This window comes from Herpailurus yagouaroundi, unplaced genomic scaffold (genome assembly GCF_014898765.1).
Source record: "Herpailurus yagouaroundi ecotype Mexico unplaced genomic scaffold, PumYag 185, whole genome shotgun sequence".
NCBI classification, from domain to species: Eukaryota; Metazoa; Chordata; class Mammalia; order Carnivora; family Felidae; genus Herpailurus; species Herpailurus yagouaroundi.
Genome location: NW_024412416.1, coordinates 9,720,448 through 9,746,608, shown reverse-complemented (window position 1 = coordinate 9,746,608; position 26,161 = coordinate 9,720,448). Strand labels below are relative to the sequence as shown.

Below are 26,161 nucleotides of genomic sequence, written 5' to 3'. Positions count from 1 at the left end.
ATTGACAGGCCTTGAATTACTTCTCCATCTCGCTAAGGTTCAAAGCCGGGCAAACCCAACTGGCTAAAGTCCTCCGGCCACAGACCCTGACAACCTGCTCCACACACCCAGCCAAGCCCGGCCTGTGCTGGGGGCGCCTCGCTGCTGTCCAGCAGAGGGCGCTGCCCCCCAACCCGGCCTCTTCCCCCCCAGCCTGAGCTCTCCTGTCTCTTGCAGCCACCTGACAGGGAGCCGCCCGGTCAGCTCACCCGTGGTCACGGTTTAGCCTGTGGTTTTCTGTGTCCTTACCTGCCGGGGGCGCGGGGGGACGCCCAGATATGCAGGAGGCCGACCCCTGTACACCTTATACCTCTGCTTCTGTTGTTTTCAGATGCTATACGAACATTTCTATGCTAGATTCTTTGAAATACAAAGGGGTTAAAACCCAGATGCTGTATATTAATTTGTAATTATGTATAAAGTAAAACAGTTTTAAACTGTAAAAATTTTTTTTCAGTGTGTTTTCTGGGATTTTGCCACAACATACTGGCTTTGTATTTTATTTATCTTCCTTTCTAGTTATTGGCTTCAGACTCTCTTGTAAAGTCCCCTCCACCCTTTCAAAAAAATAAATGTCCCTTAAGTCTCAATTGTTGCTGTATTGTATTTCTCTGTGGGCTTCCTGGAGGGAGTGCCAAGATACTCTGGGCTCCTGGTAAAGGGGTACCCCCTACCCTACGGAGAGCCTTCTCCCCAGGGTGCCTGGATGGCTACTTTGGTTAAGCGTCCAAGTAATGCTCAATTTTGGCTCAGGTCATGATCTTACGGTTCATGAGTTCGAGCCCCATGTTGGGCTCTGTGCTGATGGTGCAGAGCCTTCTTGGAATTCTCTCTCTCTGTCCCTCCCCTGCTCATACTTCTTCTCTCAAAAAAAAAAAAAAAAAAAAACCTTCTCCCCAAAGGGAATTTGTGTTTCTAACCTATCTCTAGGAACAGAAGCTGGGAAGATTCCATAAGTGCTCAGTGGTTCCTCGGAGACATTTTCCTGGGGCCCAGAGGCAAAACCCCAGGGGGTAACTGACCAGCCCTGAAGTCATGGGGTTTGTGCCTGGAGTCAAAATTATTTCCAGTTAAATCAGTGCAGCAAAATTGCCCTCTGCTATAGATCTTACTCTGTAAAAAGTATTAGTTTGCCTGCCTTTGACAACTTTCTCCACCCTGTACCAGCCCCCAGGACGACTTGCAAGGACAGCAGCAGGACAGACTCCATGAAATGTAGGAAAGAAGCCGTATCAAAAACCGTAGGGAAGGGAGAGACACTGCCCGGAGCTACATAGACCACAGACATCCACGGGAGGGAGGGAAACAGACTGTCGCACCAGGGAGCCCACATGGGGAGGACAAGTCCCCATAACGTTTTGCTTTGAAGACGAGAAGGGCCTGAGCCCCCTCCCTTAAAGAGACAGCACAACAAATAGCCCACGGAGGTACAGTGTAGAGGGAGCAGTTTGAAACCGCCTGAGACAAACGGGAGAGGGAGAGTTATTATCTGAGTGTCTGCAGGAGGGGCAGAGATCACGGGGAGACTCATCCAGGAAGTCTCATCCACAAAGGAGCTGGCAGGTGCCATTTCCCTCCCCTGCCCCCAGCATCAACACACACACACACACACCTGCAGGAACCACCACACCGATAATTCATTAATTTGCTAAGACTCTACCTCACCTCCCCCTGCACTTGGGCAGACCCACCCCCTGCAGCCAGGCCTACCTCAGTCCTGGCGCTGCAGGCCCCTCCCCCAGAAGGCCCATGCCAGCCTTGCCGACGCTACGTCCTGCCCACACCCTCCGATATACTTGGCGGGAGCCCACCCAAAGCAGTGCCGCAAGCCTCACAGTGTGTAAGCAGCACGTACATGAGCCAGCACCACTCGGGAGACTCCTACCCCAGGGAGTGGGAAAGACAGCCACACACACGCGCACACACGCACAGACTGCAGCCCTAGCAGTGGGTGGGGGGCAGACATCTGGTCTGACTCAAGCCCACGGCAGCCAGTAGCAGCACGGGGACCAAACCCTGCCCACTGCAGGTGATTGAACTGAAAAGAGCCTCAGCCACAACAGCAGGGTGCATGCAACACACACAGGAGACACCCCGGAAGCACCAGGTCCTGGAGAAGAGGGGACATTGCACTGCGGGGCACCACAGGACCTCTTCCTTCACAAGGCCACTACTTTCAAGAGCAGGAGGTGTAGCTGACTTTCCTGACCCATAGAAACAGAGACTTAGACAAAATGAGGAAACAGAGGAGTTTGCCCCAAATGAAAGAACAGACAAGACCACAAGAGACCTAAGCGAAGCAGAGAAAAGTAATATGCCTGATAGAGAATTTAAAGTAATGATCATAGAGATACTCACAGGACTTAAGAGTGGAGGATCTCACTGAGGTCCTTAGCAAACAGAAAACATAAAAAAAGAACCAGAGATGAAGAACTCAATAAATGAACTTAAAACTCCACTAGATGGAATAAATAAACTAGAGGAATCAGAAGAACAGATCAGCATCCTGGAGGATTGTGATGGAAAGCAATCAAGCTGAGCAAGTGAGAAAAAAACAAAGTAAAACTAGACTTAAGGGATTCAGTGATTCCATCAAGCATAACGACATTCACATTTCTCGGGACCTAGAAGGACAAGACAGAGAATAGGGGTCAGAAAATTTACTTAAGTAACAGCTGGAAACTTCCCAAATCTGGGGAAGGAAACGTATCCAGATCCAGGAGGCACAGAGAGCCCCCCACAAAATCAACTCAAGGAGAGCCACACCAAAACATAACAGTAATTAAAATGACCAAAAGGAGTGATAAAGACCATGGTAAAAGCAACAAGAGAAAACAGTTACACACAATGGAAACTCTATTAGGCCATCTGCAGATTTTTCAGCAGAAACATTGGAGACTAGAAGGGAGTGGCATGATATATTCAAAGTACTAAAGGAAAAAAAATCTGCAGCCAAGAATATTCTAGCCATCAAGTCCATCATCCAAATAGGAGAGATAGAGTTTCTCAGACAAAAACTAAAGTAGTTCATGGCCAAAAAACCAGTCCGAAAGAAATATTAAAGAGGATTCTTTGAATGTAAAGGAAAGACCCTAAGTAGGAGTAAGAAAAGTAGGAAGCACAAAAGCAGTAAAAGTAAATATATCCATAAAAACCAGTCAAGGGACTCAAAATAAAAAGATGCAAAGTTATGACAGACACCATATACCTAAAATATGAGGGGGAGAGGAGTAAAGAATGGGTTCAAACTAAGTGGCCATCAACTTAATATAGACTGTTACATGCAGAAGGTACAAAGCTAATGGTAACCACAAATCAAAAACCACTAATAGATACGCAAAGAAATCCAAATATATCACTAAATAAAATCAGTAAACCATAAAAGAGAGCAAGACAGGGCCAAAGATAAAATACAAAAACTACCACAAGTAACAAAATGGCAATAAATATATATCAATAATTATTTTGAATATAAACGGATTCAACACTCCAATCAAAAGATACAGGGTAAGAGTAGATTTAAAAAAGACTCATCTATATGCTGCCTACAAAAGACTCATTTCAGACCTAAAGACATCTGCAGATTGAAAGGGGATAGGAGTGCGTGGGTGGCTCAGTTGGTTAAGTGTCCAACTCTTGATAGCTCAGGTCATGATCTCACAAGTTCATGGGTTCAAGCCCCATGTCGGCCTCCATGCTGACAGTGCAAAGCCTCCTTGGGATTCTCTCCCTCTCTTGCTGCTCCTCTCCCACTCATGCTCGCTCTCTTGCTCTCTCAAAATAAATAAATAAACTTAAAAAAAAAAAAAAGGGGGGATAGAGAGACATTGTTCATGCAAATGGATGTCAAAAGAAAGCCAGAGTAGCAATACTTAACATTGACAAAATAGACTTTAAAATAAAGGCTGTAACAAGACACAAAGAATGACACTATATAATCATAAAGGGAAGAATCCAACAAGAAGATACAATTGTAAATATTTATTCACACAACTTGGGAACACTCAAATGCATAAAACAGTTAATAACAAACATAAATGGAATAATTGATAGTATTATAATAACAGTAAAAGACTAACACCCCACTTATGTCAATGGACAGATCATCCAAACAGAAAATAAACAGAAGCCATGGCTTTGAATGACACACTGGACCAGACTGGATTTAACAGATATATTCAGAATATTCCATCCTAAAACAGCAGAATACACATTGTTTTCAAATGCACATGTAACATTCTCCAGAATAGGTCACATAGTAGGCCACAAAACAAGTCCCAACAAACTCAAAAAGTTCAGTCATACCATGCATCTTTTCTGACAACAGTGCTGTGAACTACAACCACACACACACACACACACACACACACATCTGGAAAGACCACAAATACATGGAGGTTAAATAACGTGCTACTAAACAATGAATGGGTCAACCAAGAAATCCCAGAGGAAATCAAAACATACATAAAGACAAATGAAAATGGAAACACAATGGTCAAAAATCTTTGGGATGCAGCAAAAGCAGTCCTAAGAGAGAAGTTTTTAGCAACACAGGCTGACCTCAAGAAGCAAGAAAAATCTCAAATAACCTAACCTTTCACCTAAAGGAGCTAGAAAAAGAACAAACAAAACGCTAAACAAGAAAAGGAAATAAAGATTAGAGCAAAAATAAATAATAGAAACTACAAATAAACAATAGAACAGATAAACAAAAGTGATCAACCTCTAGCCAGGAGAGAGAGAGAGAGAGAGAGAGAGAGAGAGAAGGGAGGGAGAGGGAGAAAGGACTCAAACAAAATCACAAAAGAAAGAGAAGTAACAACAAACACCACAGAAATAGAAACAACTCTAAGAGAATATTATGAAAAACTATATACCAACAAATTGGACAACCTAGAAAACAATGGATAAATTCCTAGAAACATATAACCTCTCAAAACTGAATCAGAAAGAAACAGAACATTTAAACAGACCGATTACCAGCAATGAAATTGAATCAGTAATCAAAAACTCTCAACAAACAATTTTCTAGGACCAGATAGCTTCACAGGTGAATTCTACCAAACATTTAAAGAAGAGTTCATGGGAGATCCAACATGGCAGAGAAGTAGGGGGATCCGCAGTTCCCTTGTCCCTCAAACACACCAGTGTTGAGGCTAAAGGACTTTGAATTCCAAGAGTCCGGGCTGCAGAGTGACAGAGACATCTCCAGGGGCCCCCGGGGACAACCTGGTGGGCCATAGGTGTATGATTGTGAACTGGGAGAGATAAAACAGGTGGCATAGGCACAGGTGGGAGGGATTCCCTTCTGCAGAGAGACAAAGAGAAAGAGAGGCTGGGGAAGTATAGGACTGTATCTGAACTAGAGAAAACCCACGGACTGGGATGGACAAAGATCCAATCTCTAACTGCGGGGCTTTCTCGGGACTGGGTCCGGCTGCCCTGTTCGTGCGCCTTGGGAGGAGGGGAGCCAGCCCCGGGTTTGATACCTAGGTCAAGGGCATAGTCTGCAGGGAGAGAAAGCGGTCCTCTACCTGGAGTGCTGTGGGAAGAAGGTATATAACCATTCAAAGGACAAGGACTGCCTGTGTCCACCAGCCAGAGGTCATATATCGGCAGCACAGAGGGGCTTTTCCCTGAAACCAGGGTGTACAGAACGGGACCCTTTAAGACATTGGGGTTTACATCCCAGCTGAGCGCCAGGGAGGTGTGGGCGTCAGCAGAGAGGGACAAACCACCTCGTTTGCGACTGCAGCACAGTGAGAACGACCTGAACAGAGTGGTTTGGGACACCCGGTCCATGGAGGAGAGACTGGGGTGTCACCATTTTTCTCCCAATCACCAATAAGGTGGGACCTCAGGGAACTGACCGCGGGGCCACAGGGGAGGCAGGACCCGCCCACACCAAGCCACACCCCTCCACACCTGCTAACTGCGGATCTACTGGGGCGGATTGACTGGGATGAACAAAATGCCTCCTCCAGACCAGCGCTGCCACTGCTTCCAAGGCCCCTAGCGGTTTTGCATTTCCTGATTTAATTCTTGGACAATTTTTATTACATATATGGGGTTTTTTTCTTCCTTTTCTCCTTCTTATCTCTTCCCTCCTCTAGTCTGGCTATTCGGGTTGTTGGTTTAAGCAGATATATATATCTATATATATATATATATATATAGATAGATAGATAGATAGATATATAGATATATAGATATATAGATATATAGATATATATAATCTATATAAACCTTTTCTATATCTCTTTCTTTATTTTCCTCTGTCTCTCTCTCTCTCTCTCTCTCTCTCTCTCCCTTTCTGGATTAAGCCGTATTGTTTCTCTGCCTGGTCAATTTTCTTTTCTTGTTCCTCACCCCTGTCATTTCTCTCTTTGTATGGGATAAGGCCTCTTCCATCAACACTGCCCCACCTCATCATTTTTTTGTTGTTGCTGGTGTTTTGGGGGCTTTTTGTGGGGTTTTTGTTTTTGTTTTGTTTTTTGTTTGTTTTCTTTTCCAGGGCTACTTCAATGAACAAATCAAAGCACACCTGGTGGAGGGTCCAAACCATCACTACAAGGAGGGAGATAAAGCAACCAGAGACGCAACAAAAGAGAGAAAGTAACACACTCCAAAAAACACTTCCTGAAGGGCCAGGCCCTGGACAACGTATGACCCCTCTTTACTATAATAGTGGTCGCAGGTGCAGGACACATAACAAGCTTTTAAAACACATAAAGGACAGAAAACTAACCAAAATAGCCAAAATGACGAAACGGAAGAATTCTCCTCAAAAGAAATCCCAGGAAGAAATTACAGCTAAAGAATTGATCAAAACAGATATAAACAATATATCTCATCAAGAATTTAGAATAATAGTCATAAGATTAATCACTGGGCTTGAAAAAAGCATAGAAGACATCAGAAAATCTATTGCTACAGAGATCAAGGAACTAAAAAATAGTCATGATGAATTTAAAAATGCTGTAAATGAGGTGCAAAATAAACTAGAGGTGGTGACAGCAAGGATTGAAGAAGCAGAGGGGAGAATAAGTGAAATAGAAGATAAAATTATGGGAAAAGATGAAGCTGAGAAAAAGAGAGATAAAAAAATTTCTAGACCATGATGGGAGAATTAGAGAACAAAGTGATTCAATGAAATGTAATAATATCCATATCATAGGAGTTCCAGAAGAGAGAGAGAAAGGGGAAGAAGGTGTACTTGAACAAATCAGAGCTGAGAACTTCCCCAATCTGGGGAAGGAAACAGACAATGAAATCCAGGAAGCACAGAGAACTCCCTTCAGATGTAACTTGAATTGATCTTCTGCATGACATATCATAGTGCAACTGGCAAAATACAAAGATAAAGAGAGAATTCTGAAAGCAGCTAGGGACAAATTGGCCTTAACCTACAAGGGTAGACACATAAGGGTGGTAGCAGAACTATCTACTGAAACTTGGTAGGCCAGAAGGAGTGGCATGAAATATTCAATGTTCTGAATGGGAAAAATATGCAGCCAAGAATCCTTTATCCAGGAAGGCTGTCATTCAGAATAGAAGGAGAGATAAAGGTTTTCCAAGACAAACAAAAACTGAAGGAGTTCATCACCACTAAATCAGCCCTACAAGAGATCCTAAGGAGGACTCTGTGAGTGGATGCTGCAAAGATCATAAGGGACCAGAGACACCACTACAAGCATGAAACCTACAGATAGCACAATGAGACTAAATCAATATCTTTCAGTAATAACCCTGAATGTAAATGGACTAAATGCTCCAATCAAACATAGGGCATCAGAATGGATAAAAAAACAACCCATCTATTTGCTGTCTACAAGAGACACGTTTTAGACCTGAGGACACCTTCAGATTGACAGTGAGGGGATGGAGAACTAGCTATCATGCTACTGGAAGTCAAAAGAAAGCTGGAGTAGCCATACTTATCTCAGACAAACTAGACTTTAAATGAAAGGCTGTAACAAGAGATGAAGAATGGCATTATATAATAATTATGGGGTCTTTCCATCAAGAAGAGCTAGTAATTATAAATGTTTATGAACCCAATTCAAGAGCACCCAAATATATAAAAACAATCACAAACATAAGCAATCTTATTGGTAAGAATGTAGTAATTGCAGGGGACATTAATTCCCCACTTACAACAATGGACAGATCATCTAGACAGAAAATCAATACAGAAACAATAGCCCTGAATGATACACTGGACCAGATGGACTTGACAGATATATTCAGAACCTTCCATCCAAAAGCAACAGAATACATATTCTTCTCGAGTGCACATGGAACATTTCCAAGATAGATCACCTACTGGGTCACAAAATAGCCCTCAATGAATATAAAAGAGCTGAGATCATACCATGCACATTTTCATATCACAATGCTATGAAACTTGAAATCAACCACAGGAAAAATTTGGAAAACCTCCAAATGCATGGAGGTTAAAGAACATCCTATTAAAGAATGAATGCGTCAGCAAGGCAATTAAAGAAGAAATTTAAAAATATATGGAAACAAATGAAAATGAAAACACGACAGTGTGAACTCTTTGGGATGCAGCAAAGGCAGTCCTAAGAGGAAAATACATTGCAATCCAGGCCTATCTTGAGAAACAAGAAAAATCCCAAATATAAAATCTAACAGCACACTTAAAGGAAATAGAAGCAGAACGGCAAAGAAACCCCAAGGCTAGCAGAAGAAGAGAAATAATAAAGATCATAGCAGAAATAAACAATATAGAATCTAAAAAAAAAAAAAATAAATAACAGTAGAACAGATCAATGAAACCAAGAGTTGGTTTTTTTAAAAAATATACAAAATTGATAACCCCCTAGACAGACTTCTCAAAAAGAAAAGAGAGGGCACCCAAATAGATAAAATCATGAATTAAAATGGACTTATCACAACCAATCCCTCAGAAATACAATTATCAGAGAATACTATGAGAAATTATATGCCAACAAACTGGACAACCTGGAAGAAATGGACAAATTCCTAGACACCCACACACTACCAAAACTCAAATGAGAAGAAATAGAAAATTTGAACAGATCCATAACTAATGAAGAAATTGAATCAATTATCAAAAATCTCCCAGCAAATAAGAGTCCTGGGCCAGATGGCTTCCCAAGGGAATTCTACCAGACATTTAAAGCAGAGTTAATACCTATCCTTCTCAAGCTGTTCCAAAAAAATAGAAATGGAAGGAAAGCTTCCAGACTCATTCTATGAAGCCAGCATTACCTTGATTCCCAAACCAGACTGAGACCCCACAAAAAAAGAGATTTATAGCCTACTATCCCTGATGAACATGGATGCAAAAATTCTCAACAAGATACTAGCAAATTGAATTCAACAGCATATAAAAAGAATTATCCACCATGATTAAGTGAGATTCATTCCTGGGCTGCAGAGCTGCCTCAGTATTCACAAATCAATCAGTGTGATTCATCACATTAATAAAAGAAAGGATAAAAATCATCTGATCCTGTCAGTAGCTTTAGAAAAAGCATTTGACAAAATACAGCATCCTTTCTTAATAAAAACCCTCAGGAAAGTCAGGATAGAAGGAACATACCTAAACATCATAAAAGCCATATATGAAAAGCCCACAGCTAATACGATCCTCAATGGGGAAAAACTGAAAGCTTTCCCCCTGAGATCAGGAACATGACAAGGATGTCCCCTCTCACCACTGTTGTTTAACATAGTGTTGGAAGTCCTAGCAGCAGCAATCAGACCACAAAATGAAATAAAAGGCATCGAAATTGGCAAAGAAGAAGTCAAGCTTTCACTTTTGGCAGACAACATGATACTCTATGTGGAAAACCGGAAAGACTCCACCAAAAAGGCTACTAGAACTGATACATGAATTCAGCAAAGCCGTAGGGCACAAAATCAATGCACAAAAATTGGTTGCATTTCTATACACCAACAATTAATCAACAGAAAGAGAAATCAAGAAATTGATCCCATTTACAATTGCACCAAGAACCATAAAATACCTAGGAATAAACCTAACCAAAGATGTAAAAGATCTGTATGCTGAAAACTATAGAAAACTTATGAAGGAAATTGAAGAAGATACAAAGAAATGGAAAAATATCCCATGCTCATGGATTGGAAGAATAGATATTGTTAAAATGTCAATACTACCCAAAGCAATTTACACATTCAGTGCAGTCCCAATCAAAATTGCACTGGCATTTTTCTCAAAGCTAGAACAAACAACCCTGAAATTTGTATAGAACCACAAAAGACCCCGAATAGCCAAAGTAATACTGAAAAAGAAAATGGAAGTGGGAGGCATCACAATCCCAGACTTTAGCCTCTACTACAAAGCTGTAATCATCAAGACAGTATGGTATTGGCACAAAAACAGACACATAGACCAATGGAATAGAATCAAGAACCCACAATTGGACCCCAAAACGCATGGCCAATTAATCTTTAACAAAGCAAGAAAGAGTATCCAATGGAAAAAAGACAGTCTCAGGGCACCTGGGTGGCTCAGTCGGTTGAGCATCCGACTTCAGCTCAGGTCATGATCTCACGGTTCACGAGTTCGAGCCCCGCGTCAGACTCTGTGCTGATGGCTCAGAGCCTGGAGCCTGCTTCAGATTCTGTGCCTCCCTCTCTCTCTGCCCCTCCCCCACACATATTGTTTCTCTCTCTCTCAAAAATAAATAAAAACATTAAAAAAAAGTTTTTAAAAAAAGAAAAAAGACAGTCTCTTTAGCAAATGGTACTGGGAGAACTGGACAGCAACATGCAGAAGAATGAAACTGGGCCACTTTCTTACACCATACACAAAAATAAACTCAAAATGGATGAAAGACCTAAATGTGAGACAGAAAACCATCAAAACCCTAGAGGAGAAAGCAGGCAACAACTTTTTGACCTCAGCCCCAGCAATTTCTTGCTCGACACATCCCCAAAGTCAAGGGAATTAAAAGCAAAAATGAACTATTGGGACCTCATCAACATAAAAAGTTTCTGCACTGCAAAGGAAACAATCAACAAAACTGAAAGGCAATCGACAGAATGGGAAAAGATATTTGCAAATGACATATCAGATAAAGGGTTAGTATCCAAAATCTATAAAGAACTTAACCAAACTCAAGAACCAAAAAACAAATAATCCAGTGAAGAAATGGGCAGAGGACATGAATAGACATTTTTCCAAAGAAGACATCCAAATGGCTAATAGACACATGAAAAGATGCTCAACTTTGCTCATCATCAGGAAAATACAAATCAAAACCACAATGAGATACCACCTCACACTGATCAGAGTGGCTAAAATTAACAACTCAGGAAACACAGATGCTGGTGAGGATGTGGAGGAACGGGAACCCTCTTGTACTGTTGGTGGGAATGCAAACTGGTGCAGATGCTCTGAAAAACAGTGTGGGGATTCCTCAACAAATTAAAAACAGAACTACCCTACAACAAATAATAGCACTACTAGGAATTTATTCAAGGGATATAGGAGTGCTGATGCATAGGGGCACAGGTAGCCCAATGTTTATAGCAGCGCTTTCAACAATAGCCAAATTATGGGAAGATTCTAAACGTCCATCAACTGATGAATGGATAAAGAAGATGTGGTTTATATATACAATGGAATACTACTTGGCAATGAGAAAGAATGAAATCATGCCATTTGCAGCAATGTGGATGTAACTGGGAGGTATTATGCTAAGTGAAATAAGTCAGAGAAAGACAGTTATCATGTTTTCACTCATATGTGGAACTTAAGAAACAATAAAAGACCAAGGGAAGAGGAAAAAATAGTTATAAACAGAGAGGGAGGGAGTCAGCCCATAAGAGACTCTTAATACAGAGAGCAAACTGAGGGTTGATGGAGGGGTGAGGGAGAGGGGAACTGGGTGATGGGCATTGAGGAGGGCACTTGTTGGGATGAGCAGTGGTTGTTGTATGGAAACAATGAACCACGGGAATCTACCCCCAAAACCAAGAGCATGCTTTACACACTGTATGTTAGCCAATTTGACAATAAATTGTATTTAAAAAAAGAAATTAGATAGGATTATATTCATTTTTGAGAAATGTTAAATAAAAACCATATGCACCTATAAATAAATAAATAAATAAATAAATAAATAAATAAATAAAGGAGAGAGGTATTTCATGCAATAAAAGTCAATCATGTTGGGAAAAAAATTAAAGAAGAGTTCATATCTATTGTTCTCAAATATTCCAAAAAATAGAAGGAAAGCTTCCAAATCCATTCTATGAGGCCAGAAAAACCTACCAAATCCAGGTAAAGACACTAGAAAAAAAAAAGACACCACAAAAAAAGAGAACTACAGGCCAATACCTTTGATGAAAATAGATGCAGAAATCACCAACAAAAAGTTAGCAAGCCACATCCAACGATATATTTTAAAAAATCATTTACCATGATAGAGCAAGTGGAATTTATTCCCAGGATGCAAGGGTGGTTCAATATTTGCAAATCAATCAATGTGATACATCACATCAACAAGAGAAAGGATAAAAACTATATGCTCATTTTCATAGACACTGAAACTGTATTTTACAAAGTCCAACATCCATTCATGATAAAAGACCTCAGCAGGGGCACATTGCTGGCTCAGTCACTAGAGCATGCAACTCTTGACTGCAAGGTTCTGAGTTGAAACCCCACGTTGGGTGCAAAAATTACTTAAAAATAAAATCTTGAAGGGAAGGAGCCAAGATGGCAGAACAACATGGAAGGTTTTTTGTTTGTTTGTTTTTCGGTTTTTTTTTTTTGCATCTCACGTCCATGAAATACAGCCATATCAACACTAAACTATCCTGCACACCTAGAAAACTGATTTGAGGATTAACACAAAAATCTACACAACCTGAACCACAGAACTACAGAACTCAGCTAAACATCAGTGGACTAAATGCTCCAGGGTAACAGAATGGATAAGAAAACAAGATCCATCTGTATGCTGTTTACAAGAGACCCACTTTAGACCTAAAGACACCTTCAGATTGAAAGTAAGGGGATGGAGAACCATCTATCATGCTAATGGTCGACAAAAGAAAGCCAGAGTAGCCATACTTATATCAGACAATCTAGACTTTAAAATATAGACTGTATCAAGAGATGCAAAAGGGCATTATGTCATAATCAAGGGATCTATCCACCAAGAAGACCTAACAATTGTAAACATTTATGTGCCAAATGTACAGGCACCCAAATATATAAATCAATGAATCACAAACATAAAGAAACTCATCAATACTAATACCATAATAGTAGGGGACTTCAACACCCCACTTACAACAATAGACAGATCATCTAAACAGAAAATCAACAAGGAAACAATGGCATTTAATGGCACACCGGACTGGATGGACTTAACTGATATATTCAGAACATTACATCCTACAGCAGCAGAATACACATTCTTCTCCAGTACACATTGAAGATTCTCCAGAATAGACCACATACTGGGACACAAATCAGCCCTCAACAAGTACAAAAAGATTGAGATCATACCGTGCATATTTTCAGACTACAATGTTATGAAACTCAAAATCAACCACAAGAAAAAATTTGGAAAGATAACAAATACTTGGAGACTGAAGAACATCCTACTAAAGAATGAATGGGCCAACCAAGCAGTTAAAGAGGAAATTAAAAAGTACATGGAAGCCAGTGAAAATAACACCACAGCCCAAAACCTCTGGGATGCAGCAAAGGCAGTCATAAGAGGAAAGTATATAGCAATCCAGGCCTTGCTAAAGAAGGAAGAAAGGTCTCAGATACACAACCTAACTTTATGCCTTAAAGAGCTGGAAAAAGAACAGCAAATAAAACCCAAGATCAGCAGAAGACAGGAAATAATAAAGATTAGAGCAGAAATCAATGCTGTCGAAACCAAAAAAAAAAAAAAAAAAAGTAGAACAGATCAATGAAACGAGAGGCTGGTTCTTTGAAAGAATTAACAAAATTGATAAACCACTGGCCAGTTTGATCAAAAAGAAAAAGGAAGGGACCCAAATAAATAAAATCAATAATGAAAGAGGAGAGATCACAACCAACACAACAGAAATAAAAACAATAATAAGAGAATATTATGAACAATTATATGCCAATAAAATGGGTAATCTGGAAGAAATGGACAAATTCCTAGAAACACATACACTACCAAAACTGAAACAGGAAGCAATAGAAAATTTGAACAGACCCATAACCAGTAAGGAAATTGAATTAGTAATCAAAACTCTCCCAAAAAACAAGAGTCCAGGGCCAGATGGCTTTCCAGGGGAATTCTACCAAACATTTAAGGAGGAGTTAATACCTATTCTCTTGAATCTTGAAGTTGTTCCAAAAAATAGAAATGGAAGGAAAACTTCCAAACTCTTTCTATGAAGCCAGCATTACCTTGATTCCAAAACCAGAGACCCCACTAAAAAGGAGAACTATAGACCAATTTCTCTGATGAACATGGATGCAAAATCCTCAACAAGATATTAGCCAACCGGATCCAACTATACATTAAAAAAGTTATTCACCACAACCAAGTGGGATTTATACCTGGGATGCAGGGCTGGTTCAATATCCACAAAACAATCATTGTAATTCATCGCATCAATAAAAGAAAGGACAAGAACCACATGATCCTCTCAATAGATGCAGAGAAAGCATTTGACAAAGCATCCTTTGTTGATAAAAACCCTCAAGAAAGTAGGGATAGAAGGATCATACCTTGAGATCATAAAAGTCATATATGAAAGACCCACTGCTTATATCATCCTCAATGGGGAAAAACTGAGAGCTTTCCTCCTAAGGACAGGAACAAGACAGGGATGTCCACTCTTGCCACTGTTATTCAACATAGTATTGGAAGTCTTAGCCTCAGCAATCAGACAACACAAAGAAATAAAGGCATCCAAATCAGCCAGGAGGAGGTCAAACTTTTCACTCTCCGCAGATGACATGATACTCTATATGGAAAACCCAAAGGATTCCACCAAGAAACTGCTATAACTGATTCATGAATTCAGCAAAGTTGCAGGATATAAAATCAATGCACAGAAATCGGTTGCATTCCTATACACCAACAACGAAACAACAGAAAGAGAAACCAAGGAATTGATCCCATTTACAATTGCACCAAAAACCATAAAATACCTAGGAATAAATCTAACCAACGAGGTGAAAAATCTATACACTGAAACTATAGAAAGCTTATGAAAGAAATTGAAGAAGACACAAAAAAATGGAAAAAATGGAAAAATATTCCATGCTCCTGGATAGGAAGAACAAATATTGTTAAAATGTCAATACTACCCAAAACAATCTACATATTCAATGCAATCTCTATCAAAATAACACCAGCATTATTCACAGAGCTAGAACAAATAATCTTAAAATGTGTATGGAACCAGAAAAGAAACCAAAGCCATCTTGAAAAAGAAAACCAAAGTAGGAGGCATCACAATCCCAGACCTCAAGCTGTATTACAAAGCTGTAATCATCAAGACAGTATGGTACTGACACAAGAACAGACACTCAGATCAAAGGAACAGAAATAGAGAACCCAGAAATGGACCCACAAACGTATGGCCAACTAATCTTTGACAAAGCAGGAAAGAATATCCAATCGAATAAAGACAGTCTCTTCAGCAAGTGGTGCTGGGAAAACTTGCTGGGACAATGACATGCAGAAGAATGAACCTGGACCACTTTCTTACACCATACACAAAAATAAACTCAAAATGGATGAAAGACCTCAATGTAAGACAAGAAGCCATCAAAATCCTCGAGGAGAAAGCAGGCAAAAACCTCCTTGATCTTGGCTGCAGCAACTTCTTACTCAACATGTCTCTGGAGGCAAGGGAAACAAAAGCAAAGATGAACTATTGGGACCTCATCAAGATAAAAAACTTCTTGGGGCGCCTGGGTGGCGCAGTCGGTTAAGTGTCCGACTTCAGCCAGGTCGCGATCTCGCGGTCCGTGAGTTCGAGCCCCGCGTCGGGCTCTGGGCTGATGGCTCAGAGCCTGGAGCCTGTTTCCGATTCTGTGTCTCCCTCTCTCTCTGCCCTTCCCCCGTTCATGCTCTGTCTCTCTCTGTCCCAAAAATAAATAAAAAACGTTGAAAAAAAAAATTTAAAAAAAACTTCTTCACAGCGAAGGAACAATCAGCAAAACTAAAAGGCAACCGATAGAATGGGAGAAGATATTTGCAAACGACATATCAGATAAAGGGTTAGTATTCAAAATCTATAAAGAACTTATCAAACTCAACACCCAAGAAACAAATAACCTAGTGAATAAATGGGCAAAAGACATGAATAGACACTTCTCCAAAGAAGACATCCAGGTGGCCAACCGACGCATGAAAAAATGCTCAACTTCATTCATCATCAGGGAAGTGCAAATCAAAACCACAACGAGGTACCACTTGACACCTGTCAGAATGGCTAACATGAACAACTCAGGCAACAACAGATGTTGGCGAGGATGCGGAGAAAGAGGATCCCTTTTGCATTGTTGGTGGGAACGCAAGCTGGTGCAGCCACTCTGGAAAACAATATGGAGGTTCCTCAAAAAGCTAAAAATAGAACTACCCTATGATCCAGCAATTGCACTACAAGGTATTTATCCAAGGGATACAGGTATGCTGTTTCAAAGGGGTACAGGCGCCCCAATGTTTATAGCAGCAGTATCAACAATAGCCAAAGTATGGAAAGAGTCCAAATGTCCATCGATGGATAAATGGATAAAGAAGAAGTGGTGTGTGTATATGTGTGTGTGTGTGTGTGTGTGTGTGTGTGTGTGTGTGTGTATACACACACACACACAACAGAGTATTACTCGGCAATCAAAAAGAATGAAATCTTGCCATTTGCAACTACATGGATGGAACTGGAGGGTATTATGCTAAGTGAAATTACTCAGTCAGAGAAAGACAAAAATCATGACTTCACTCATATGAGGACTTTAAGAGACAAAACAGATGAACATAAGGGAAGGGAAAGAAAAATAATATAAAAACAGGGATGGGGACAAAACAGAAGAGACTCATAAACATGGAGAACAAACTGAGGGTTACTGGAGGGGTTGTGGGAGGGGGGATCAGCTAAATGGGCAAGGGGCACTAAGGAATCTACTCCTGAAATCATTGTGGCCCTATATGCTAACTAAAGTGGATGTAAATTAAAAAAAAAAAATTAAGTAAAATCTTTTTAAAAAAGCCATTAGCAAAGTAGGTTTAGAAGGAACAGACTTCAACATCATAAAGGCCATGTATGAAAAACCCACAGCTAATATCATACTCACTGGGGAAAAACTGAGAGCTTTTCCTTAAAGACAGGTACAAGACAAAGATGTCCACTCTCAACACTTTTATTCAATATATTACTGGAAGTCCTGGCCACAGCAATCAGACAACAAAAAGGAATAAAAGGCATCCAAATTGGTAAGCAAGAATGAATTCAGTAAAGTCCCAGGATACAAAATCAATGTGTAAGAATCTGTTGCATTTTGGGGCACCTGGGTGGCTCAGTTAAGCGTCTGACTTTGGCTCAGGTCATGATCTCATGGTTTGTGGGTTCAGGCCCCATGTCAAGCTCTGTGCTGACAGCCCAGAGCCTGGAGCCTGCTTTGGATTCTGTGTCTCCCTCTCTCTCTGCCGCTCCCCCACTCATGCTCTGTCTCTCTCTCTCTCTCTCTCTCTCTCTCTCTCTTTCAAAAATAAATATAGATGTTAAAGAAATTCTTTTAATCTATTTTGTTTCTTCACAGTAATAATGAAACAGCAATAAGACAAATTAAGAAAATAATTCCATTTACAATTGTAAAATATTGATGAAAAACTGAAGATGACACAAATAGAAAGATATTCCATGTTCATAGATTGGAAGAAAAAAGATTATTAAAATGTCCATACCACCCAAAGCAATCTACAGATTTAATGCAATCCCTATCACAATACCAACAGCATTTTTCACAGAACTAGAACAAACAATCCCACAATTTGTATGGAACCACAAAAGACCCTGAACAGCCAAAGCAATCTTGAAAAAGAAAAACAAAGTTGGAGATATCATGATTCCAAATTTCAAGTGATACTAGAAAGCTGTAGTAATCAAAACAGTATGGTACTGGCACAAAAACAGACACATAAATCAATGGGACAGAATAGAAAGCCCAAGAAAACGCCCACAATTTTATGGTCAATTAATCTTTGCCAAAGGAGGCAAGAGTATGCAATGGGAAAAAGACAGTTTTTCAACAAACGGTGTTGGGAAAACTGGGCAGCCACATGCAAAAGAATGAAACTGGACCATTTTCTTCCACCATACACAAAAATAAACTCAAACTGGATTAAGGACCTGACAGTAAAACCTGAAACCATAAAAACCCTTGAAGAGAGCACAGGCAGTAATTTCTCTCTCATTGGCTGTAGCGATATTTTTCTAGATATGTCTCCTAAGGCAAGGGAAACAACGGTAAAAATAAACTACTGGGACTACATGAAAATGAAAAGCTTCTGCACAAAGAAGGAAACAATCAACAAAACTAAAAGGCAACCCATGAAATGGGAGAAGATATTTGTAAATGACATATCTGATAAAGGGTTAGTATCCAAAATATACAAAGAACTCCTAGAACTCAACACCAAAACACAAATACCAATCCAATTAAAAAATGGACAGACAAGGGGTGCCTGGGTGGCTCAGTTGGGTGAGCATCAAACTTCGGCTCAGGTCATGATCTTGTGGTTCACGAGTTCGAGCCCCACGTCAGGCTCTGTGCTGACAGCTCAGAGCCTGGGGCCTGCTTCAGATTCTGTGTCTCGCTCTCTCTCTGCCCCTCCCCCACTTGCACTCGCTCTCAAAAATAAATAAACATTAAAAAACAGTTTTTTTAAATGGATAGACAACATGAATAGACATTTTCCCCAAGAAGACATACAGATGGCCAACAGACACGTGAAGAGGTGCTCAAAAAAAGAAAAATAGAAATAAAAAGATGCTCAACATCACTAATCGTCTGGGAAATACAAATCAAAACTCAATGAGATATCACTTCACACCTGTCACACTTCACACCTGCCTGCTATAAGAAAACAGCAGGCGTTGGTGAGGATGTGGAGAAAAAGGACCCCTCTTGTGCTGTTGGCGGGAATGCAAACTGGTGCAGCCACTCTGGAAAACAGTATGGAAGTTTCTCAGAATGTTAAAAATACAAGTACCCTACGATCCAGTAATTGCACTACTGGGTATTTACCCATACAAATCACTAATTGAAAGGATACATACACCCCTATGTTTATGGCAGCATTATTTACAACAGCCAAATTATGAAAGCAGCCCACGCGTCCATCGATGGATGAACGTATGAAAAGATGTGGTGTCAGGGCTCCTGGCCGGCTCAGTCGGTAGAGCATGCAAGTCTTGATGTCAGAGTGGTGAGTTCAAGTCCCACATGGGGCGTAGAGCTTACTTAAAAAACAAAGTATATATATAATATATTACACACACACACACACACACACACACACACACACACACACACATTGGAATATTATTCAGCCATAAAAAGAGTGAAATCTTACCATTTGCAACAACATGAATGAGACTAGAGGGTATAGATTATGCGAAGGGAAATAAGCCAGTCAGAAAAAGACAAATACCATATGATTTCACTCACAGGTGGAATTTAAGAAACAAATGAAGACAGGATAAAGAGACAAACCAAAAAATAGACTTTGAACTGTGGAGAACAAACCGATGGTTACCAGGGGGGTGGGGGTGGGGGGAGGAAGGAAGTAGGTAAAGGGGATTAACAGCACACTTGCTGTGTTGAGCCCCGAGTCATGTACAGAATTGCTGGATCACTGCACGGTATTCCAGAAACTAATAGATTGCTGTATGTTAATTAGGATGGAATTAAAATGCTTTAGGGGCGCCTGGGTCTGCTCAGGTCATGATCTCACCGGTCATGGGCTCAAGCCGCACCTCGGGCTCCGGGTGACAGTGCAGAGCCTGCTTGGGATTCTCTCTCTGCCTCTCTCTCTGCCCCTCCTCCACACGCACGCCTGCACGCTTTCTCTCTCTCAAATAAACACCCCCCCCCAAATGTTTTAAAGCATTTATGGCAAAAATAATAATATATAAAACATAAAATGAATGCGGAAAGACAAACACCATTTGCATGTAGCTGCCCGGGGATTTTGGGGGTCCGATCTCAGAACGGAGGGGGTCACTGAGAAGCCGCAGAAATGCACAGGCCGAGGCATTTCCTTTCCCAAACTGCTGGCTGCCTACTGCAAGACTCCGAAGGCTGCACCCGACACCCAGCAGGCCACACCGTGTGGTGTCCTGCAAAGAAGGCGGGGTTAGAGCCTCGGGGATCCTGACTACCGCTCCCCACCTGACACCCACAAAGGAGAGGGTCCTGCCCGAATGCCAGGACGTGGGAGCGCACAGATTCATCTTAAGAGTCTTTTGTTGCCAAGCGGTCGCTGCCTCCCGGCAAGTCCGGGAAGCACCAGGGGCCGTCCCGCCCACTCACTGGGGCAGGCGGTCGGGGGGGGGGGGGGCGCCGCTGGCCTACGCCCCACACCCAGACACCCTCCGCAGGGCCAGGGGCACTTCCCAGGCCCTCCCTTCCTCCGCTCCAGGGGCAGGCTCTGTCTGGGAGGCCACAGCAGGGAGGAGGTTCATTCATTCCAGGACACTGGAGGCGCAAACCGCGGTCCGGACCTGCCAGTGAGCGGCGCTGCTGAGCCTCAGCCTGCTCTGGGGTCAGCCACAGCACCCACCACCTGGCCTTGGGGTGAGGCTCCCCCGCCCCAGGGAGAGCCTGGGCACAGGGGTGGCCGGCCAGCTACAGGCTGCCTGGGAGAGGTCTGCGGCTTAGGGGTCTGCTCTACAGGAAGCGTGGGAACTAATGCAACAGGACAAAAATCTGCGCCAGAAATCCGGGAAGAAAACTCCAGAAAAGAGCTTGCAATATAAGAAAAAAATACAGTGCACGGGCTTTGTTATTTTCTGGAAAGCAGTAACAGCAGAGCTGAGCTGAACGGAGCGCTAGAGCATCAGAAACAAGACGGAGAAGTCCCTTCACTGCCGGGGGACCCATGGCCTCATCCCTGGCGTAGCCTTGGGACCAGATACCGCTCCAGCTCGCAGCACCTCCCAGGCCCCGCTCCCCACACCTCCTGTCCTTGGATTCTGAGATTTCTTTTTCCTTCATGTTGCCCCCACATTTTCAGGGATCTCGGACCACCCAGAGGGAGGACCTAGACACTGCTCTGCCACCCCTCCCGCCCACCGCCCCCCCTCTCCCGCCACCCGAGGTGGCCTCAGAGGTGTCCCATGTGGGAAAGGGGTCAGGGCTTGGCTTCCTCCCCAGACCCTGGGAGCCTCTTTTCATATGGTAATCACTTGCAGGACCCAGCTCCAAAATTTGGGCAGCTTCCCACCCAGGGTCCTTTGTGACACTCCTTCCTGCAAAATGGTCGTGGACCCTCCGGAGGGAGGAGAAGGGGAGGGAGACTCAGGAGGGCCTCTGTGGGAGAATTGACTGGGGCAGGGCTGGCTCTAAGTGGCTCCTGGAACAGAGCCCTCCTGTCACCCCTTCCCGCCTGAGGGTCTCTGCACTTCCCACCCCACCCCCACCGGTCCCCCCAGCCTCTGAGTTGCAGCTGACGGTTGCCTGGGCAACCTGGCTCCCTCCCAGCCTGGCCTTGGTCTCTTCGGAGCAGGACTCTGGGCACCCCAGACAATGCTCTCTGCGGGAGCCGGGATGGTGAGGATCTCAGGAGTGGGCCAAGTGGGGGGCCCCCACTCCATTTTGAGGGGGCTGTGAACAAAGACTGGGGAGGGCAACCTTGAGCAAGTTATTTAAAATATATCTCCCTTTCCCCTTTCAGAAGGGACAGACAGGATCTAACGGGCAGACTTGCTGTGAGGATTTGATGAGGAAGGTTGAATGCTTGTTCCCGGGCCTAATGCACGAGTCTCTGCACCTCCGGCCTGCGAATCAGGAGCCCTCCACTCGTGCTGGACAGTGTCCAGACCTGACCCGGAGGGCCCCTGGAGGGCTGACAGGCCTTCTCCACCAGCCTGGCTCGGACACCAGCACAGGGCTCTGCTCGGAGCGCCTTCTTGTCTCTGGGCCTCTGCCTGGTTCACAATACCCTCCTTTGGTGTGGCTGAATTGTCTCCTCCTCCAGGAAGTCTTCCCTGACAGCCAAGGAAAATCCAGCCCCTTTCCTGTGTGCCTTACACCTAAAACCCACTGGTCTGCTCTTCCGTGGGCCGGACCCTCCCCGCTCTGAGACTGTTCATCTCTCCCCCCAGCTTGCCAGCACAGAAGGTTGAGCCCCGTCCTCTGCTCCTGGGAATGGGCTGAAGGTCACCTTGTCCACATCCTCATCCCAAGGCAGGAGTGCTGGGAATAAAGACAGGTGGAGAGTCCTGGGGCCTGAGCAGGTAGGGACCGCCCCTTCTCTGCCAACAAGGCCGGTCTAGAGGGCAGCAATTTCAGTGCCAGTGATTTCAGGGGAAGCCCTCCCTGCTGGGAGACCCCGTTTGGACCGTCCAACTGCCAGGTCCTGTGGTGGCCACTCAGCCCCTCCGCTCCAAAGCAGCTGAGCCCCAACCCCACTAGGCTTTGCAGCCAGAAGTAGGCCCAACGGCTCTGCCCCTCTCTCTGGGACCAGGGAGCCCAGGGGGCCCTCACCAGAATGAGAGCAGCTCCCGGGAAGGCAGCAGGGATGACTGGATTGCTGGGGTCCGGAAGCAGATGCAAGTTCCCACCCTGGTGCCCCCCACTCCTGTGTCCTGGGCCAACACACTGACCTCTCGGAGCTACAGTTTCCTCACCTGGAAAATGGGGATGATGGCATCTACCCCTTTGTAAGAAAAGTAATTGTTTCTTCCTGCTTGGCAGGAAGGCACTGGAAGATGAAGGCGTAGAGCTTGAGAAGTTCACATCATTCCGTCCTCTAAGGATGGAACAGCCAGGTGTGAGCACTGACTGCCATTTCAGGCCTCCCATGCTGTGGCAGATCACCTGGGTCATTGTCACTGTTTTGTCTCCTTGGGATGAGCCTCCCCCCCCCCCCCACACTGGGGAGGGCTCTGACAGGGTGAGGGGCGCTCACTGGCTGGACACCCACAGACCTCCTGTTCACGATCCCGCCCATCCTGACACCCTGGAGGGCTCTGAGGCTCCCTTCCTGTGGATGACCCCTCCACCCCCAAGGCTCACTGAGTTGGGCAATTGGTCCGGCCACAGCCAGTGTCAAACCCACACGTGTTGACCGGCAGCCCATGGTTTGCCCTTGGACCAGCGTTCAGAGTTCAGTCTTTGGATCTCCTGCATTCGAACAACCGGGGTGCATGTTAAAACGCATCTCCCCGGGCCAAACCCAGGTTTAATGAGTCAGAGTCTCAAATGCATACCTAAGCTCAAGACGCCGGGTGCCCTAACCCTCCCGCGCAGCAGAGCAGGGGAGACGGGGTGGGGGAGGGCGCAGGAAAAACGAGGGTGACCGTCGGAAGGAGCTCCCATATACCAGCCCCTGGGAGCAGTGAGCACAGAGGGTACCCCTCGTTCTGCAAACAGATCTCTACGAGCACTCGGGCTGCTCACGAAGTTTACAAACCGTGGTGGGAGCTGCGTGGCTCGGGCGGGATGCGGGGCTTGGGCTCCACCTCCCAGGGCTGCTGTGGCCATGAAGTGGCCGAGCCGCCCGGCGTCCTGCTTCTCCTGTTGCCGTGCTGACAGCCTCGACCCCGAAGGCCTGGCCGGAACCCGGTGGGAGGCCGGCCACATCCTAGAATCACCTGGTGGCACCCAGGCCACACCTGCGGCAGAGCTCACCAAGACCCTTTAGCGCCTCCAGGTGATTCGTGCGCTGGCCCAGCTACCGCCTCCCCTCCCCCAGGCTACCATTAGCCTCTCCTCCACAGCCACTCGGTCTTAACCCGGAGGTGATACCTGTGGGGGGCTAGTATGCTAGTACTGTAATTCATACCCCCTAAAGAATATAGGAAAATCCTGGGAATTTATTTTTTTACTGTTTATTTATTTTGAGAGAGAGAGAGCGAATCCCAAGCAGGCTCCGGCTGTCAGCGCAGAGCCCGACGTGGGGCTCGAACTCACGAACCGTGAGATCATGGCCTGAGCCGAAATCAAGTGTCAGACGCTCAACCAACTGAGCCACCCAGGCGCCTCCATACTGAGATGTATTTTTAAAACGCTTTTAAAACACCTATAATCCCATCGCCCCCAAATCAACCATCCCTTAATATTTCACTAAGATCCCCAAGGTCCTCTGTGTATGTGGGATTTCTGTGGTTGCTTTTAGTAAAATTAAGGTCATGTTCTATATAGACAGCTGTAGCCTACCTGCCTCATTTCCCATGAACGTCAGGTGCTTAATATTCTACTTTACAGATACATCGTTTGGGGAACTTAGGTATTTCCAAATTTTTGCTTTTATGAGTAACATGCAGGGCTATTTGATAACATCCACCTTTCTTCGCATTTCAAAGTAATACAAGTTTATTGGACATAAATGTTAATCAACCTAACTTTTTTATTAGCATCTGTCAGACCCCAGAGGGGAAGAAGCTGAGACAGCAAATTTGATACAGCTTCCGGAACTGTTTTTTGCTTTTGCACTCACACTTATGGGGGGATGGCTAGTCCCCCCGTCTCAGGGTAAACATGATTTACAGGCTGGCCCTCCCCTCGAGAACACCCTTCTGAGTGTCTGGACCGCACACAGCCCTCTGTGCTTGTCCCCAGAGAGCCCTGGGTCCTGCATCAATCCAAACCTGCTCTCCACCCTGCCGCCTTCACGGCCAGACACCTCCCACCCCCACACAGGCTACTCTCTGGGTCCGCTTTGGTAAAGTCTCCCAGGAGGCTGATGAGATGGGTCCACAAAAGGAGAGGGGTCCTCCGACTATACCCTCTGCTTCAACTACTTTCTCCGTGACCCAAGTCTTAGAGGTATTTTCTGTTGTCCTGTGTACTTTCCCCTCGGGGGTGGCTTTGAGGCTCATGGCCCAGGCTCAGACCCCCAGGAAATCCCAGCTTGCTCCAGAATCAAGGCTGGACCTGGCATCCTTTTGTGTTTAGGGTAGCTGTTATAGGTAACAAGAACCAACGGGAACACTACTTTGCCTTTCTCTTACTAGTCTGCATTTCCCGATGCATCCAGTGACACGCACACACATACCCAAGATTGGATGTATCTCCGAATTCCACTGGTAACTTTGCCTTTAGTAGCTGGGGGCCACATGCCTGCAGCTCCACTCCCAGGGTGACCACGTGGCCACCCAGGAATGCCTTCTTTTCTCTTCCCAAACCACTGCTTCTGGGAGCCAGGGCCCAGCTAGCAAATCCCACTTCTCTGACACCATCTGAATAGTTCAAAGACTGATTCCAAAGGGCATGCGTGTTTGGGGGCGGGGTTCTCCACACCAAAACACCAGTGACGCTCAGACACAAGGTCAGTGTTGGAGCATTGAACTCAATCCTGACACTCTCTACCTGGAGACAGCATCCGATTCCACGGGTTAAGGGCTCAGTCTCACAAGTCTGTCCCCGACATCCAAAGGGATGCCAGTCACAAGCCCAAGTGTCACCTGTGCTCCTGACTGGCTGGCTATGAATCAGATTGCCACAACCCCCTCCTTCGGTTCAATTAATTTACTACAACGACTCACAGAACTCAGAGACGCATTTTACTCACTTGATCACTGGCTCATTATAAAAGGATATAATGCAGCAACCAGCCAGTTGGAAGAGATGCATGGGGCAAAAACTGGGGCCTCTCTAGGGCCGCCACTCTCCCCAAACCTTCATGTGTTCACTGGCTGGCAAGCCTGAGAACCCTGTCTCTTAGGTTTTTAAGGAGGCTTCATTACATAGGCATGACTGATTAGGTCGGTGATCACTGGCAGTTTGCAGCTCCAGCCCCAGCCTGTCTCTGGAGGTCATGGGTGGGTTTGGAAGTTCCAGCTCTAAACACGTGGCTGGAGCCCCTGGCAACCAGCCCTCACCCTTAAGGGCTTTTCAAAAGTCACCTCATCACCATAACAAAGG

General features: G+C 44.2%; 1 long non-coding RNA gene across 1 annotated transcript; it reads right to left on the bottom strand.

The window, feature by feature from the left end:
* Positions 1-1,005: 1,005 nt before the first annotated feature.
* LOC121042431 (uncharacterized) lies at positions 1,006-25,459 on the bottom strand. The gene is made up of 2 exons (XR_005796191.1): positions 25,293-25,459; positions 1,006-1,087 (listed from the first exon to the last, which is right to left on the bottom strand). It is a non-coding gene; the product is annotated as an uncharacterized LOC121042431 (long non-coding RNA).
* Positions 25,460-26,161: the final 702 nt, after the last annotated feature.